This window comes from Cinclus cinclus, chromosome 1 (assembly GCF_963662255.1).
Source record: "Cinclus cinclus chromosome 1, bCinCin1.1, whole genome shotgun sequence".
Taxonomy (NCBI): domain Eukaryota; kingdom Metazoa; phylum Chordata; class Aves; order Passeriformes; family Cinclidae; genus Cinclus; species Cinclus cinclus.
In genome coordinates, this window is record NC_085046.1 from 67,538,399 (window position 1) to 67,558,704 (window position 20,306).

Sequence of the window (20,306 nt, forward strand, 5' to 3'; positions counted from 1 at the left end):
GTTGCCATCAGACAAAGATCACTGGAAGGCAACTCCAGCGGTCTTTACTAATGGGTATAATTTTACTGGGGGGATGGTTGTTGATATGACTATGACCTCCTGCTGCACTGGAGCAGACGTCAGGAGAGGATGGCCACCTGAGGACTCCCAGCTGCATACAGTCTACAATTTTCCTTTTAACCTTGAACTTGTTGTATGCCACCAGCTACAAAATCAGTGAATAAAGCATGCGCTTTGTGTCTGTCAACTGGCCTCAACTTTCTCTGTTAAAGTGCAAAGTAAGAAAATAATCTGAGCTTCAGAATTCCAGCTCTGCCCCAGCAGAGTTTGAGCATAGTGCTCCCTCTTCTCAAAGGTGCCTAAGACTCATTAGCCTCTGCTTATAGTCTACACAGAAACTTCTCTTGGTTCTATTTCATTAAAAATAAACAACAAAACCCCAAAACATTAGTGGGCAGTAGATCTTTGTTATTATTGCCACATGTTAATATTATTGCCATCCATTATTTCACTTTAGGAGTGGCTTTCATTATTCTAGCTTGAAAACTGTTCCCAACAGTCTTAAATTAAACCAACATACATTTAATTTAACCTGAAGGGAATAGTTACCTCCCAGACAGCTGCTACACTTCTCCCTGCTGCTACAAGTGTGTGGTGCTGCAAGATTCCACATCCTATGATACAACCAAGGCTGCATTTGGGCTTGAGTGTCCATGTGATATTGAGCACTGACTTCACTCAGTTTCTCTAGTTTAATTCATTTTCAGAAGCCAGCTCTTTGGCTGAGTGACCAAATTCACCACTTGGTACAAATGTATGTATTCTCAGAACAATGATGCCTGAGCTGGGTGCCCAGTGGGCAGTGAAGTACCGTGACAGGAGATGAGTTATGCAAACTGCTGCTTGTACAGGTTTTTGAATAAACTTTTATGTTTCAGCTTCTTTGGACCAAGACCAAGAGGTCTACAGAGGTGGTCTCCAAGAAAAAAAAATGCATAGAACAACATTAAAAAGTAATTTGTGCTGAAGAGTCTGAGGAACTCAACCCTAACAGTAAGGTGAGTCACCTAAAGGAGGACCTACAGACTTTTAAGCAAATATATTTGAACAAAACCTTGTTGGTAAAAAGTATTTCCTGATGCTGTTCATCATCAGAAATTACATGGATCACACATGGACATAATGATCTCTTGTGGGTCTCTCCAAGCCTTTCTCACATCTTTCTAAAATTCCAATGTGATAAATGAATGTTGTCAGGAAACACTTGGTCTTTTGAAATATTTGCTCTTTGAAGAACATGTTCTTTTGGTTAAACAAACAATATTATTTGGTCATCAATCACTGCCACTACTGAATTAATGAAAATGTTTGCTGACTAGCTTTTCTGAAGCCTTAGTTGGGCAAAGACTTGCTAACAAACACGAGGTTGCTCTCAGCGTATATTGCTTTGGGATCAGAGTGAGCAAAGAAGTTCCAAAACATGAATCTGTGTTGGACATCTGCACATGGGGTGCTGAGTAAGTCCTGTTAGTCAGATCCACCATGTCCTCAACTGGCTGCTCTTCTCTTCCAGGGCTTTTCTGCAGCACATCTTTCCTCAGCAGCTTTACAAACCATATTCCCCTCACCAACCATAAAGGAGACCTTCAGATGTCAAACCCTCTAACAGGGATAGTATCTCCTGACCCTGAAGAGCTGATGGGCACCCAGCAAAAGGAGCAGATTATCAGGCAGTGGAGCTTTAGTATTTTTACACCATGACAAGGAAAGTTTTTTATCTCAGGTTACTTACATAAGCTGCCTCAGCAGATAAAGGTGTAGGAGGAAACACAGTCAAGAGGTAAAGGTTTATCCTGGATATTTATATTCAGCGTACAGGAAAGGTGCTTGGTGACACACAGATATTTGCCCCACTTTTTTGTGTAAACAGCACCTGGCTTTAGCGTGTGAACTTAGCACATTGTTTGGAGGAGCTGGGGCTACATGAACTCCGCATTTGGCACAGAGGAAAGAAACTCCTTGGGGGTTGTGGAGCCCTGAGACAGAGCTTTAAATATGTATTTAAAGGTCAGACAGAAGCTTTGGCAACTCATTTTAGCTTTTTTTTTTCCTCTGACATATTCCTAAAATGGGTTTAGACGCTGGATGCACCTGTTAAAGAGGATAGCAGAAACAAAACCTTTTATGATCATAAAAGTGGAGTTTCAAGTCTCATATTTTTTGAGAAATATAGCTCTGGAAAACGAATTTAGAGCAAAAGAACACACTGACTGCAGCTAGGAGTATTGCACTTGGTAATGTGGAACCTGCCTGAGGAATAGACAGAATATATTTAATGTATTATTTGCTAGGTCAGTGAAACTCCAAGTACAAATTAAACCACCAGAAAGTTTCCTTGGGTTTGTGGCACTGGTGGAAATACCAAGTGCTTCTGGATTTGATTTTCAGAAGTTTCAGATACTCTCAGTTTCAAGGGTCATTACAACTGGACCTGTGGCTGCTCCAAGATTAAACCCAGCATGAATTAGATATTTCAATATGATAATGAAATGTTTTGTTCTTAAGCTGTTGTACAGATATGGGTTAGCTCTAGCTTTGAGTTCCATGTGTTAACTGCCTCAGGGCTGGATTGATAGGAAGGTCATTTTTGAAGGAAAACAAAAGCTAATGGTTGTGTAGAAAAGTGTAAGTATAGGCCATTTTTAGTGTGTTTTAATGCTGTATCCCGTCACCTATACCTGTCCTCCCTCAAAGGCAGGCTTGGTTGTATGCACTGGTGTTGTCTGAAGTTAGTTCTTGTTCACAGGTTTAGCCAGAAGGTAATCCTTAATTATCCCTTGGGTAATGTTTATGCACTTGAATCTCCAGGCCAGTTCTGACACAGTCCTCAGCAGGTGGAGGGGCCCATCCTGAATCTTCCCTGAGATCAGCTGATGGAGCAATGTTAGGTAATGCAAGCTCCCAAGTAAATTTCGCATGCGGAGTTGCAAATTATTCCTCAAGAAGTTTATATTCTCCCTGCACTTGTCACTCCACATGCCAAAACTGCTCTGCCAACCTGCCTCTGAAGCCCCGTTTCTGTGCCCTCTTTTGCACGTTCAGATCCCCAGGACAGGCTGAGCCCAGGTGACAGATGCAGTGGGGCATCCTGTGAGCTGCAGGATGGCAATGACCCTCACACCCTTACCTTTGGCCAGCTGGCCCCTGGCAGCAGCTCCTGTGCTGGATTCTATCCCACAGCACATGGGAATAGAGTCACTGGTGCCGTGGGGCTGGAGCCAGCATGGGAGCAATCCCAGATGCATGTCCATGACACAGGTCTGGGTGGGACAAGCCTCCGTGTTCCTGGAACCCAGCCTGGCATTGCCTTCTGGAAGCACCTGCTTTCCTCTGAGCATCGACCAGGAAGTCTCTCTAATCATCTCTGTACATACCTACAGTGGCCTAAAAGGAGCAAAGTGGCCCGAGATGATCTTGAAAGCATGAATAGTACCCACAGGTACTTTAATCCCGTCAAGGGCAGGGTGTTCTTCCACTTCTGTTTATAAATTAGAGACCAGAGACCTAATTACTTCACAACTTTCCCTAAGATGGTAGCAATTATTTATTTTAGAGTGCTTTGGGTTAGGCTAAGAGAATAAAAAAATATAAGTGAAAGCCAAATTCTGAGTTTCGTGGCTTTTTATTTCTGCAGAAGTACATTGCTGAAGGATGCCCGAGAAATGCCTGGAGCCCTTAGGTGCATAAAGGGGGCAAAAAGAGGTGAACAGCTTTGTCTGCCGAGTATGAGGTTATGCAATGATGGATATTCCCAGATGATTTGTCAAGTCATCTTCTACTGAGAAGGGACAAATACAGAATAAGAGCAGCATCACTCAATAAAATTTGCAAAACCGAAAGATGAGAAGAGAGCATTTGCAACACACTAAATGTTTCTTCATAGCTCTGTTGCCTGACAACTTGGGTGAGCAGCAATACCATGATCTGTCACAGGCTCCTGTGGAGAAGTCTCATCTAGCTCTGGGGTTTTATTTGCACCTGGAACATTTTGTCAAATGCCTTTTCATTTGCTTGGCTGCTCAACAGGTGCACACACACCAGCCAGTATTCTTAACCATAAGCAGATAATCCAACTAATATTAATGGTTTAATGCTGCTTCCCTATGCCAAACAGTGGTCCAGACTTTAACATGCACAGCATGAATTGAAATCATGCATAGGATCTTCATCAGCACTTCCTGAAACACTGTCCTACTGTTGGCAAGGGCAGCCAGAGTCCTCTGGGAGAGGTCTGAGCAAGTGTGGCTGATTCAGCTACGTCATATCACAGGGCTGAATTGTTTCCAGTCACCTCTTCCTGATTAACACCCTGTGAGGAAGCTGCACAATCAGTGCATTGTTCCTGCTTAACTGAAGCCTTGAACTTCTCTTAAGAAACAGTGGTGGCACTTTATATTTGCACCTAACCTTAATCAGTGATAACTTGCAAGTGTGGACAAGTCCTGGGATACATGGTTCATTATCTTAGAAGAGTGAGAGCAATGTAATGAATATGCCGAGTGTCCCAAAGGAGAATCTTCTATCCAGTCTTTATTTCATGAAGGGGATCTGAAATGAATTTTACTTTGGAGATTTTGGGAAAGTTAAATAGGGTTGTTTTCTTCACTTGATCAGTAAAAACAAAGGAAAGAAACCTAAGGAAACCAAACCAGCATTTCGATGGGATACCATGGTTGCATTGCTCTTGCAGAATAAATTGGGGAAAATACTATTTAATTCCCATATTGACTGTCTCCCACAGAAGTTTCTCACTGCAGAGGGCTATCTGTTTTGGTGGTATCCATATCTGTGGCAGGAGCACTCATGGATAGCAGCCATCCCTCAGATGCAGCAGGAAGCTTGCCAAGTTGCCTGGGCTCTCATCAGTCAGACTGAAATGGGCAGTTAGATATTCACTCAAGTATGAGAAGTAAATTGTCTTGGATCAAATATTTTATATGTCCAGTAACTGATGAACATCCAGAGGAAAGTGGCATTTCTGGGAAGAGAAAAGAAGCATCTCTTTATTGAGTGTCTGTGCATCGACTTGACTTCCTGAGAAGAACTACAAGAGCCAGGCTTCCATGGCTCTTTCCCCCTAAATAAGCCACATTGCTTATCCTTGTACCTTTATAGAGCAGCATTGTCTGGTGTTTGTTTCTCACTTTTTCCCCACGGAGATAGGCCAGAGAAGTCTGTGGTATTTCTTTGAGGGCTGCAGTGTTTTAGAGGTGAGACCCTTTGTGCAGATTGGCAAAAACTACGGGTTGTGTGGGCTGAGGAAGGTCTTCTACCCTTCAGTGCACCAGAGTTGGGTGAACAGTACAAAATCACTGGCATTTTTCAAGAGTTATTCCCTTTTGTGCTTTGTTTTGTTTGCAAAAGGAGACAGGGAACCTTGTGGTAGTTTAGATGAATCAATGAATCATTTGCCTCTCTTGCTTTTTTTGAGCTATGAGTGTCCATTTTTATGGCTGGACTGGTTTCTGAGAGTTGATTCACATCTGTTTTCTGACCCATGTAGGGACCCTCCATAGCAAAATCCATGCTCCTATACAGCTAATGTCCATATGTACTTCTGCTGTTGTGGCTGGGGGCTTCTCCCACTATCCCAAAAAAGCCTTGTGCTGCAGCAGATTTATCTTCTGGATATCTCTGTACTCCTGATGTAGCCAGAAAACTTGAACGGAAAGTTCTACTCATTATGCTCAGAGTGAGACTTGGTGTCTTAACTCATTCATTGATCCACTGGAAATCAGCCTGCCAGTCTGCAAGGTGAGTCTGGAAGGTCCTGTAAGGAAAGGACCTTGATCTGTGCTCACTCTGCAAATCCCAAACACTGGTGTAGAAAAGGGCTGTGGCCTTGAGAGCTCAGGAGCAAACCACAGGCTCAGTAAGATGGGTCAAGCCACAATGAATGAGTTTATCATTGACCTTGTCTCATTTTCCTGTTTGTGAATTACCCAAGTATGCACTTGCTGTTTTCCAAGGGTAGATCAACCTGTTTTAAGTTAAATCTGTGGTTCTTTGCTTTGCTTCATTTAATGCCTGGAAGGAAGAAACAGAGCCATGGGAATAATAAAGCAGTGTGATCACGAACACCATATAAACCTCTAGAGGGGAGGCATGGCAGAAGGCACAGCAAAGGTCAAACTCCACTGCACTTTTTTAATCTAAAATGGAATTTTCTGCATGTGTACGCATTCTTAAATGACCTTTGTTTTTGTAATGATTCTCTTCAAAAAACCTGAGTGCACAGGAGGCTGAAAAGCTCTGCCACTGTTCACTCTTGTATTCCAGAAAGTCAGTGGGAGTAACCAGTGCAAAACAGGGCATGGTGGGCATGGTAGGGAATGGGACAGTGAGGATAGGCAGGGGTGACAACACCATCATCACACATTGCCAGATCCTGGTGTCCATTCCCACTGCCCCTAGTGTGCTGAGGTGAGGGCACTGGACCTTTAGGCCGATGAGACTTTGCAGGGGTGATGTCACCACCTTGATTTACATCACTGCACTGTGTAACAAGCAGTTTTTCAACTCAGCGAGGAGGTGGGCATGCATAGCAAAGCATGGAAATGGGTTTGGTTTTGTCACACGGGACATCTCAACAGGCACAGTTTTAACCACAGAGGCTTTGCTTACAGCTGAGCCCACAGCTTCATTCCCTAAATACTCTTTGATGCTATCTTCCTCCTTTTCCAAATGCTACTGCCTCCCACACAGGCATACACACCACAGAATTGTTGGCAGGACTTCTAGGTCATCTGCATCCACCTGCTCTGGGCTGCACTGTCAGAGTCAAGAGTTCAGAGAGGGCACCACAAACTGGAAATGTTTCCTAGCAGAACAACAAGGAAATTTATGATGTGAGAAACAACTCAGTAATCTTTTTTATAAAATATCCTGGATCCTCATATGACATTTATAATCTAGCAACAGTTAGCTCTCTGCCACATGTGGAAACTTAGTTTGCTAGTTCTTAGCTAATTGGTGAAAAGTAAATCAATACTTGTTATTTAATGGCAGGATGATGAAATATGGGTTACTCCACACTTTGTGTCCTAGATAGTAACACATTATTTTTTTAATAGGATTCACTTTCCTGATATTCAAAATCAGTCATGAGAGTGATAAATGAGGCTAATAATAAACAAACCTTGCAAGGGCCCTTGGGATCTCACAGAAGCAAGGTTCAGATGGCTGCACAGTGATGGAGATTCCCCACAGCTCATGTAGAAGAATGACTGCCAAGTGTTAGCAGTCACACAGCGGCAGCTCCCAGAGGGCATTTCTTCACAATGGCAGAACAGCCTCAACCAAGGTAAAAGTATGTTACATCCAGGTTAGGAAGTCCCGTGGCTTCTCATTGTTTCATATTAATGTGTTTTCTCATGAGCAAAATTATTCTGCACATGCCTGGTTTTCATATTTGTCCTCTCCATGGCCCTGCAATGGTCCCAAGTTGAAGACAGGCTACTGGGATTATTAGCCAGATGAGCTGCTGCTGCTACAACTATCAAATGAAATAAAGGAGGCAGAATAGCAGTCTCCTCATTTTTAAGGTAATTAGTGATATAGAAGATTTATGGGCCCTGCATTTATTGACTGTTTAATTTTTTGGAAAAATAACCCTGTGACAGAAGCAAATGTAAACTGAGTAGAAGTATTCCAGTGAAAGATCAGACTGGAAAATGTCTTTCAAACAAGAGCTGGAAAATGTTGCATAGAGATATGAGAATTTACCTTACAAACATCTACCACTTACTTCTGTAGCAGCTGATGGCATCCCACTTGTCACATAACCCTGAGTTTGATCAGGCAGCCATGGATTACAGGGGACTCTTGACCAGGCTTGAAGGGTATGCAAAAGGCTAATGTTTCTCTTGTGAAGTGACTGGGCAGCTCGGAGGACAAAATTATGGATTTCTAATGATTATGGATGCAGAGAAGATAAGAACCTAGAATTATTATGGGTAATTAATAAGTATTATCTAGATGCCTTACAAAATACAGGTGCAAAAAAGCTTCATTCCCTGACCTACAGTGCTGCAATGCAACATCAATCCATTTCAGATCTAGGGAAAGGCCAAAGGAATGACAAACCCCTGGTTCCAGCCCTTCAGGCTGTGGCCTGGTATGGTGAGACAGATGCAAGCCAAGGGCAGATGTGTCCTCCCATGGTATTTCCCATGTCCCTTCCCACCAAGCCCTAGGGCTAAGATGGAGGGAGCCAAACAGGGAGCTCCTTGTGCAGCTGACATGTACTTGTAAGGGAGAAATGACATTTTGGAGCCAGGCATTTGGCAGTCTGGGATTTATAAAACACGAAGGGGTTAAAGCAGGATGCTCACAGGCACGTGTCATATACAATGTGGAAAAGATGTCACAAGGTTATCGATGAGGGTAGGTCATTAGCCAAGGGTGACATGCATTTTGGTGGATGATTGCCAACTGAAATGAGCATCTGTGTCAAATTAAATTAAACTGCCCATCAGTACACTTGTCAGTTAAAAACAATATCAGGGGGAAAAGGATTTATTTTCTGAACTGCCAGTTCACTTCTACAGCCCTGAAAACCTGGGCTCAGCACCAAATGGATGGTGAGCATATACTTAACTTGAGCATTCAGGCTATCTCTACAAAGTTAGGAGAGCTCTTGGTAAGATAAAAATTAAGAATAAAGCTCAAATGCTTTTACTGGCAGCATGCTTGACTGCTGGCAGGATCAAAATCTTTCAGACTATTTTTAATAACTAATCCATGTCTACTGTTGAACCCAGTTAAAACCAGTTTTTCAAGGAAGAGAAACTTTCTCTTCTACATTTTCTCATAAAAAGAGGTATTGCTCCCAATGCAAAGTACCCTACCTCATTTACAAAACTAACCAAACAAAAAAGCCAAGCATGACTTCAGCAAAAGAAAAATCACTTTGTAGGAGGTTTCTGATTTTCTTTAACAAAGACAGACAGCAAAGTTTTATGACTGTCTTTAATGAAGATGTCTTTAATGTCTTTAATTTCCCACCTGCACCTCTTTTGACTGAAGTTATTTCAGCCATATCTATGGAAATGCCTTTTCCTGTGATGAATGAAGCTGGGGGATGAGGTGTGTCAGCCTAGTCCCTTTGCCTGTGCCATTCTAGTCTCTCAGGCCTCAATCTGCTGTTTATTGATTTGGCTAAGAAGAGGTGCTATGGAAAGACTGCCTAGTTTGTTTTCCCACCTGAAAGGCAGGATTTCCCTATTTTCTCTTGGCCTGAGTAGCTGTGTTTGGCGCTCTCTCTCCTGTCTCATGCAGTGAGGACTCCCCATCCTATTTCAGCCTGCTGAAATCACCACCTTCTCCTAGAGTGCTGCAATTAAAGCAGCTTAACGAGTTTGCATACGTCAGCCAAATTTCCTTCAGTGCCATTTAGACTAATGCAATTTATCTCACAGTTGCTGTGGATTAATGCATAGGATCAGCTCCTGTTGCTCACCTTATGCCTGGTAATGGGCATTCAGCTGGTGCCATCGGATGCTGTGTCTGAGCCCTCAAGCCCTGGGGAAGCAGCCCCAGCTGCTGCACTGCAGCCAGTGTGTTGCCTCTATAACTGCCCAACACTATCTGGCCCAGAGTGGCCAGATTGGACCCCTCTGTGGGAAAAGGAAAAAACCTTAGGCATGACACAGGCTGCCTCTCCTACAGACCACATCCCATGTATCAGAGCTTAAATCCTGAATCTTGTGATTATCTTCTTTTCAGTCTTCCTCTTTCATTTTTTTCAGGATTAAATTTTCACAGTCCCATTATTCTTTTTCATCCTTGAAACATCTACTCATTAAAACCTCCAACGAGAAGAGATATATATGTGACACCACTGACAAATGTGGATTGTCTGTCCTTGGCCACCAGCTAAGCCACTGTTTGGATGCTGCTGGCTTTCCACAGGCTTTCTGAGGGTTTACTGAAGTCTCAACTCAGAGTTTAGTCCAAAATAAACAAATTTTAAAAAGATTATTAACACTTAGGAGCATAAACTGTGCTAGTCTGGGTGACATTGAAACCCTGATGTTTTCCTACCTGTCTTGGGTGAAGACTTTTATTGACCCCTTTGATTATCTTAGCTTTGAAGGTGTATCATTTTGGCATTTTGGTGGCCTATGGGGGGAGTTGATGTCCTGATAACACAGATCCATCAGTGGAAATGTTGCTGGGGAAGATCTCACTGTAGCAAATCAAATCCTGAATAGCAACCAGCTTCTCGCATTTGTAAGTATTTACTTTAGGGCTAAAACATTTAATATTTGGTGCAAACCCACATGTAGTTAGAAAACTCTAGGAGTATTCCCAGAAATATCCAGTGTCAGTGTTTAATTTGTGGCAGCTCTGAGGATGAAAGCCTCTCTGCAGTGCAATAGCATCATGCCTCTTAACCTAGGAGGGTTTAGGAAGTGTGAACATTACAAGACTCATTCTCTGAAATCTACAGAAATGTACTGCTGCAGGAGTACAGCGAAGCATATTTTCACACAATGTCCATGACTTTTTGATGAAATCAGATTTTGAATTGACTGTCACAAAGAGCCAGACAAGATACACAACTCCTGGTGCTGATCACATAGAGCCAGACAACACAAATGTAGCATTCAATAGTCTTGGTCCAGGCAGTTTGAACTAGTAAATTCTCTAATGCTTGCAAGGCAATTAATAAAAAAAATATTCCTGGGCTAGATGGAGAAATTTCATTTGCAATAAGCTATTCATGTGATAAATGATGCATTAAAAATTAGTCTGCATTGGCCAATCACAAAGCATTTCTTGTTAGGGAGCCAAAAAAAAAAAGAAGAGAAAGGGAATAATTTTCATTAAAATTATGGCAAGAAAACTATGAATGATGATGCACTGAAAAACTTTACATGTTTCTGCACAGTAAAAATTAGTCTCACCTTTTCCCCCTGCTCTTTCATAATTTAAAACTCACTTGCTTTTAAAAGTTCAAGCCTGTCATGTAGTTAATTCTCACCGAGAGCTAGTGTAGATGACATGTTTGAAAATAATTGGATTTAGGAGTAAGAAAGTTATCAGTGCTGAAATTTGCTGGCTTCTTTTAGAGAAGACATCCTCTAGAAAATGTTCCCTGCAAGACAGGAAATTCTCTTACTGATCCTGCTCTTGCAAGTAGATTTAGTAAAACACAGCTCAATACATTTAAATTGTAATTTGACTTGAATACAAATTTTGTTTTTATTGTCTTCTTTTATTATATACCACTATACAAGCTTCCTATTATCTTAATGGCACAGCACCACTGATGAAAATCTGTTTCAATTGACTATTCTTGCAGCCATCTCAGCATTACTACAGTAAAATACCTCTCTAAATTAAAAAAAAAAAAAAGAAGATTGAATATCCAAGCACTCAAAAGTTTGAAAAGCTGAGGAAAACTGAGAAACTGTTAATAAATATGCTTCATTTATGCAATGGCATGCTGTATTTAGAAAAAAAAAAGTGTTGTCCAAATACACAATTGTTCAATATTGCTTTGACAGAAAATAAAATGTTCAGCACACATTACAAAAGACCAAATGGAATCTTATTTAATTTTCTCCTGGATGTTTCTAACACATCCTGACTTTAATACTTGAGCAGAGATAAGGCAATGATACACTTATTTCCACAGCACTGTGAGGGAAAAGTGGTAGAGGCAGTAAAGTCTTGCTTGTGAATTAAGTGATCTCGAACACACTATCTACAACTTCAGTATTCACATAATTGTGTTCAAATTGTAGTTCCCATCTTAGAAATGCAGTCCTGGAAGGGATGTCCTAGGTGATGCAGTCCGGGGTCCTGCACTGGCAGGCAGCGCCTTTGTAGGGTCCCTTTCATCAATTGCTCAAGCTTCACCTCAAAACTAATTGGGTTATTTTGGCTTCACAGCACCCTGTGGAAGCCTCCATGAGGACCCTGTCACTCTGATAACAGAAAGAGTTCCTCATTTCCAGTCTAGACTGGCTCCCAGACATTTTAAAACCATGTGCTATCATGCTAAACTGACTTTTTAAAGCAACACTTTTTCTGCCTTGGGATATTTTCAGATGACAATTCTACACTTTGTCAGCTTTTTTGTTGCTAGGCTAAGCAAGAGAAATTCAGCCTTCTCTCAGAAGACAGCCAGTCATCTCCCTCTATCCCTGCCCTGCTCCTCTTCCAGTTGAAGTGAATTGTTCTGAAAAATGAGGAAACCAGGTCTGGACCTAAGCCCATCATATGGTCATCTTCCAAAAAAAGTACTATTCTCAGGCTAGATTATAAAGAAATTACATCAGAAGTTTAGCATGGAAAGGCGCAGGCAGCCTTGAGGTGGCAGGGCCAGTTTAAGAGGTAACACCAGCAGTTCCAGATCAAGGCTAGAGACTGAGACGCTGCTTGTGGTGAGGCTGAGCCATTGTCTGAAGGTTCACAGAGACAACCAGTAGCTCAAGGAGCCAACTCTGACCCTTGCTGAGGGGAAGGGGAGAAATCTCCACTTTGTGGTCTTGGTTATTCCAAGTCAAGTCAATGGGTCCGGGGTGAGGGAGCTGCTGCATTTTTGGGCGTTTTTCTGCTACCTGCAAAGGTTTCCTGACAGAGGAGTTGTGCAGGATGACATAGATGGCACAGGACATGAAAAATTAATCTGGAGAGAAAGAAGCATTCTTAGATGATGCAGCCCTTTGGTCAGCCTTCTGTCTTTTTACCACCATCCATATCTTGAGTTAAATCTTGAAGTAAGTAAATGCTTTATTCTCTCTAAATGTTTTTCCTTCCCTTTCTACACTGCTTTTCTAATGTTGTCAAAAATGCAGTCAAGCTTTGGGGATACTGGGAAAGAAGGTTAACACAGGCACAGATGCATCTGCTGCCACTATCTCTGTGAAGCCCCAGAAGCTTTTTCAGCTCAGATAATTATCACAAAATTGGCTGTTGCCAAAGCTTCTCTAGCTATCATTTACAGTATTTCAAATGAGAAATGCATACAAACAAACCTAATGTCCCCCAGGATACAGGTACACAATGATCAAAGATCAGTGACTTATAAGCAGCCAGGAAAGCAAACCTTCCTGGAGATGCTGTTATGCAGAACAATACATAAAATTCAGCTGAAATATCTGACACATATAAAAGTTTGCGGGAAAGACTCCCAGGAAAAGATAGAATTGCTACAGCCAAATCCCTTCTCTGAACACCTATTCATAAAAGTAGGTCCCCAGCTGCAAGAATCATTGCCCCAGGAAGTAAAAGATGCACTGCAGAGATTTTAATCTGGATAGGATGTTGCTCACTCCCTCGGTTTCATTCAGAGTTGCTAAAATGCCCTACTGCATCCTGGAGGTAGTGGATGAAAGAAAATCTCTGCCTATGCTTTACACATTAGCTGTTTATGAGTTTGAAACACATGCAGAGGTTCTTCTGGGTGCATGTGTGTGGGTATACATGTGTGTATATATATATATATGCATATACACGGGTCTTTGTATGCATGTATGCATGTATACACACATAAACATACATATTGTATAATATAGACATGGGCCAAGTTTGTTATAATAATTATATACAGCAATTAAAGAGAGTCATGAGACACCCTGAAGATGCAGCTGCAGCTGCATCCAAGCATCCCTGGATGCCTATTCCAAGGCCAGATTGGACCCTAATATGTAAAAGGATCAAAGCTTATAAAAGTGTGAAAACTCATGAGTTGCTGCCCATCTTGGGTGGAGCCATGGCCAGGCTCCTGTACTGCCCAATGTGTATCTTTTGTAGGCCTTTTAATAAACACCTACTTTATCCCTTAAACTCCATCTAGCCTCTCTTCTAGGTAGCTTCTCCAGGCATCGCATGCAGCTTTGAGCAAATAAATCTAGTGAAAGGTGTTCCTGCCTATGGCAGGAGCGTTGGAACTGGGTGATTTTTAAGGTCCTTTCCAGCCCAAACCATTCCATGACTCCATGATACGATTCTGTGAACTACAGGACTCTATCTGAGACTGGGTAATGTCAAGTAAATGTCAGTAATGACAGTGCTGACAGGTTGATGAAAATAAAGGTTTCTCTGTCACTGATCTGGACTTTCAAGTTTCTACCTCACTGCACTTCCAGCTGTCTATCTAGATATACAAAAATAAGTAGGTCAACAAGTTTCTTGCCAACCCTAATAGCTTTAACATGGCAAGCATGAACCAGATAAATGCTGATCAGGATAGTTACTGATGGAAACCATGTGTTTAGTAGCCAGTAGATGAGAACACACTGCAATGGATCAGAAAGTGTGCTCATATGTATGTATCAAATCTAAGTATTCCATAGGGCATGACTCATAATGTTTGTGTTCTCCCTTCTGGAGAGTTAGACCTCACTGGCTGTATTTTGTCTAGCAATGTATCATTGTTCAAGAGTTTTAATGCTTGCTACATTGACATCTCTAATGGTGAGCTGAGTCTCTAGCCAGACAGGTCAAGAGGTGAGATAGAGGCTTGGAGGAAAGGCCAGACAGAGCCCTGATCCCTGCAGGTGGATGTTGGTAGGCCACTGCTCTAGCCCACACAGTAGCTATTCTGCTATTCCTTACCCCAGAGATGTAGGTTATGGAGATGGGGGGAGGGACAGAAGGATTGCACCTCCTGTTCTTGGGAGTTTGTTATCTTTGTTATTCACTGAGCTCCCACAGAGAATAGCAAAAAGGAAAATGGTGGTCTTCTGCAAGCAGTGCAAGATGTGTATAGTGCCTCAAAGTCCATCAGGACAGACTGTTCTTCAGACAACAGATCTCCTACCATGGCACCTCAGGGAAGCTCCTCTGATCAGTTCCACTTCCTCAAGATATTTTTCCTTTCTACCAGAGCATCCACAATATTCGTAGTTGGTGAAAGACAGTGTAAAGGGCTGCTGACACCTGCAGATGGCTACATGAGTTATGGAACAAACTAATCAGAGAGATAAGCAGAGAAGGTCTTATTTTCCCATTTGTGAGATGCATATTGGGCTCCACATTGCTGTAAAAGAAAACACTATCTGCTGTTTCTGGAAAATTGCTGAATGACAGCATGGGGAATAGGGTGTTTCTCCCTGACAGGGCTGTCTGCTGAAAAGAAACTCGCTCCAGTCAGCTTACCTGTGCTAAAAAAGAGTAGATGACTATGCATGTATTCACATCCCCATGGTGCAGCTGCTGGGCCCGGGTGCAAGGAAGGAAATGGGATTCCCCACTCCAGCTGTTTGCTTATACCCTTCCACCCTCAGCCCAGGACCTGAGCCTCCTGTGTCCCGAGGCCATGTGCAGCTGAATATCTCACACCTGAGAGACAAGATGCCATTATGGACACATTATGGTAATATGGTAAAAATCAAGTGTTTCAAAAAGCGATTGTGGTTCCTGGTCTCCTTACCACAGCTCTTTGTCAAGCACCGCTGCAGTGTGCTAGATCTGCTCTTCAGGGGTTCCTCATTTAGAGCTGCTCTTCAAGGGCTCCTCATTCCTCGGAAACTGCAGAGTAGAGACTGAAAAGTCTTTGTGGTCCCACAGAAGGTGAACTCGCCTTCAATAAATGAGCCCTCTGAAAAAAAAAACCAAAACAGGCCATATTGTCTCAGATCCTCAGACTCAATTTCCATTTTTCAGAAGCCCTGATAACTTGAGTCATTTCACGAGAAGCAGCTCCTACGTGTGAGAGCACACACATGCACAGCAGCCATTCTGCGTGGGACCGTGTGCTCACACACACAGCTAGTGCTAGTTCCCATGTCGTCTCCACACTCACACACTATAGGTAGCTACCACGTCTCCACGACTCCTCACAGCTAAAAGAACAACTTCCAGTTCGCAGACGTCGGTGTGGGTAGCGTGCGTGTCTCCCTCCCACAGGCATTGGTGATTGCGTGCCTCCCTTCACACGCACGCACAGCCCAGATCTGCATAAAAAGGTTGGAAGTTGGCGCTGGCAGCACTCAGCTCTTCCTGAAGGAAGAGCTGATGTGTGTAATAGCTCCAACAGAAGCACGAGCGGGCAGCTCGTCCCAGCAGTACACTGCAGTTTCCTAGGTAACTGAACTTGAAATAAGGTGATGTCTGGAACTGGGTCTTATCAAATCAATTTGCTGAAGGTGCATACATGGTGGGGGGGAATCCCCTCGTGTAGGATCCTACTGACTGTAAAAGCCAACAATATACCACTTACTAATTTTGGTATTGAAGAGTTTGTTGCCTTTTAATGATCAGCAATGACATTTTCCCATTGAAGCCATCTGTGCGGGTAGGGATGTGTAGAAAATATGACTGTGCATGTTATGCATTATTTACACAAGGCCACAGCTATGTGCTTTGCAGACAAATGAAGAAAAGACAGATCCCTGCCCTGAGGGGCTGCATGAAGAATGTGTTCCCACCTTATTTCTGACGCCTTGCCTTATCCACATGAGCAGCCCAAATTCAGCAGCTAGACTGAATCCTCTTCTGCCATAGAGTTCCCAAACTATGGTGGGGCACATGTCTGAGACAAGGTCCACAAAAATATTTGAGTGGTTACCTGACGTGTCTGGATTAATCTGAGATCAGTGAGTGGGAGAGCAACATGTCTTGGAAAATGAGACTTAGCTTCTCTGGTTATACCTCTGCCCAAGGAACTTAAATGAGATGAGGGTGTGTGCTGAGGATCTGGAGCACATTTGCCTCCGCTGTTGAATTACACCCATGGTGCTCTTGGCTCGTGCCAGGTAGCATTCAATCAAGCAAGTCCTAAGAACTGCCTGACTGTGACATGGGCTGGGCAACCCAGGAGGTGATACAGAGTGTGTCACTATGGTATATCCTCCTTCATTGTCCTCCAGCAGAATTTCTCCTCGTGCAGTCCTCTTGCTCTCAACACTAGTTCTCAAATCACCCTGAATTCAGCATCATCCAGGTGAAAAACACCTCACCAGTAGGAGCTGGTTTTTGCCATTTTTTTTCCCACTAGAGAAGACCACTACAGTTTTTCCAAGTGCCTTTAGCCTCCCATTTCAAGCTACCTGCTGATCCCATGCTGCTTGTAACTGGCCTGGGTCAGAGACTGCTAGTCCCCAAAAGTGGCATCTCTTTCCTCCTCTGGGATAAGATTAATCTGACACGTGCTTCTGCTGGCTCCAGCCCAAAGGAGGCAGCTGTCCCCTTCCCCTTGAGCCTGGGGAAACAGCAAAAGCATCAAAGAAATCATAGTTTACAGGCTGCAAGAGCAAAAGCAGCACCCACATATCCAGAAGCCACAAACCTGGGGGTGAAGCCTGCAGGCCCCCAGTTTCAGAGCCTTGGCATGCCTGGATGTCTCAAGCATGGGACAGGGCAGAGGGGACTGGGGAATGAGCAAGATTCCTCCTCCACACTGTGACCTCCCCCACACTGTTCATGACACAGCCTGTACCTACTAAATTGTGGTCCCATTCAGCAGTGACCCTGTAAGCCACCACAGCCCACAGCATACTTCTGGCCTGGGGGGCACCAGACAGCTCTGGGAATGTTTGTTACTATTATTAACACAGACAAGGTCTGTGCTCAACTGCAGCATTTCTTGTCCCTCACTGGGGTGTTTTGAGGACAAGTACCTTAAAAGACCGAGTCAAATGGGACATCAGAGTAATGGAGATCATAAAAGCACTGGATGCGACAGCAGAAGATGATAACACATCAATGCCTGTCCTTCCATCACATTTTTTTCAGTCCGATGTTTCTAATGCCCATGACAGACTGATGTCTAGGAGAAAGACCCACAAGGAGGTTTGTACAGCAGGTCCAGGAATATTTTGTGGAATTGCTGCTGCTGCATTCAAAGGGGATTTCAGTAATCCAAGCATCCCATTTTGATCTCAATGCACTCTGCATTTAGTTTCTGCCTTTTCTTAGTGTGTTTGGCAGTGGCATGGGGTGCAGAGCAGTGCTGCATTTTGGGCTTTGGCAACTGCAAGATAGAGGAGCCAAGAGAGCAACCCAGAGCATGGCCTGCCCTGTATCCCCTGCACCATGTGCCCCACAATTTGCTGGCATAACTGTTCCCACATACTGGCAGGCAAATTGCTGGTGTGTTCTGATATGGGATTCCCAGATGCTTTGGGGCACCCCACCACCACACCTGCAGGTTCAGCATCCCTACAGCCCTTGAGTCCTGTACCAAGGACAGATGGCCTCGGAGTTTTCCTTAGCTTGCAGCATCCTGCAAAGATGCTCAACACCCCAGGGTGTCAGAAGTCTTTAAGAGACAGGACTCTATCCTAGTTTATCCGGTGGCAAAGCAGGCTGGAGCAGCTTAGCAGTCTGCAGTACCCATTAGCAGAGATGCTATGTGATTTCCAAGGAAGAATCCATGTTCCAATAGCTTCTTCCAAACTAAATTAGCTTTGCAATACTTAATTGCAAAACCAAAGCAATTAGCAGATGGCTCAGGACCAGGTCAGGGACCTGATGTGGCCACAGTCAAATGTGGAAGACCACTTTGTCTTCCAGTTTAGTACCATGTCATCTTAATGCAAGTGGAAGTTTGGGCTTGCTTTTAACTGATGTCTAAACAAAAAACGGGAGGGATCTATTTTTATTTAGCAAGATATGCAGAAGTGTTATCAGCAAAAATATTGCCTGCAGTGTAGAGATGTTACATTTCATTTCAGGCAAATGCTGTTAAGGCTGCCTGGGATGTGACAAAACATCTGACTGATTGTTCTCCCAGTGCTGCTCTGTAGCCCTTGGAAAATCAACACATTAAGTTTTCACTATAGGCAAGCAATTAGGAATAGAACCATTCAAATGAAATCAAAAACAAATCTGGAGAGAAAACTGCAGAACATTTGCTTGTCATTTCACCTCAGAAAGTTTCATTACTGCTGTGCTCATCACCAGCATGGCCAGCCTTGGGACAGTGTACTTGAAGATGGCATTCATGGGGGAAGGCTAAAATCCTAAAGAGGGTTCCATGGTGAGCCTGAACAAATGCTCACAGGTTGGTGAGCATTTGTTAGGGTGGAATGTTCTGTGCATCCACCCAGCAGCCCCGGATACACATCACAGGGTCCTCGTCTCCTTCCCATCTTCCTTGGGAAGACAGATGGAGAGGCTTTCTAGCCAGTCAGCCCACCTGGGCTTTTCTGGTGCAGAAGCAGAGCACAAAGAGGGGTGGCCGGGGCAGGCAGTGTGCAGCTCTGTGCAAAAACAGGTCACAGCCCAGGCACTCATCCAGACTCAGGAGTCAGAGAGTGCTCATGGGTCTCCTGCCTAACCCATGGCTTTAGGGCTCAAGAGAATGAGTCCGCTCCATAAATGAAAAATCAGTGCAGTGCCTTTAGTGATGCTTAGAGTTCCACACCCAGGCAACAGAATTAGGAAAAGAGTGTGCCCCTCTAACCATCACACCAGCCTGAAATAAATCAGACTGTTACTAGCCATACAAATAAATAAGAACAAGTAATGTATATTTAATAGAGAAGGAACAACTTACCAAGGGCAGTGGTGGATTCTATTCCCTTCTCCATTTAATAGAGAAGGAACAACTTATCAAGGGCACTGATGGATTATCCTATTCCCTTCTCCATCTAAGATCAAGCTGGTAAGTTTCTCTCAAAATATGTGCTGTAGTTCAATAACAGCTCTTACACTGAAGTAGGAATTTAGTTCAGTGAAGTCCTGAGGTCTGTGCTCTGGGCAAAGTCTTACTGAACTGCCATAATGGTCTCTTCTGGCCTTTAAAAGTGGGTGGATCACTATGTTGTCCTTTCCCTTTCATCCAGTCTCATATTTCACATTTGTTTCTTTTCAAGTGATTTTATAGCACTCACATGAAGTATCTGAGTACTTCACAAGCTATGAATCACTTCTGATTCAGACTCTCTTGATGAAGTCTGCCATCCCTTTCTCTCACACACAGAACCAAAGCTCTGAACACAGAAGCCCCAACTTGCACCAACAATGAATTAGAGCCAAGAAAACCTTATCCTGTGAGATCTGCTCCTGTACCACCACTTCACCAATATCAAATCAGCACATCTGTGTTTTCCCTTCTGAAAAGAAGTTGCAAAGCAAACTGGACAATGTCTCCAACTACAGTTTTTAATTGGGCAGTGTCTCCTACTGCTTCTTTTCACAACCTATTGGCCTGAGAGACTGCCCAGATGCCCACTTGCCTCAGGAAGGAATCAGAGGGGGAAGGCAGATCTGCACTTTCTTTGCTTATCTTATTCCTGGATCCAGATAAAGGTTCAGAGGAATAAGAGGGTGCAGAGGTTGTGTGA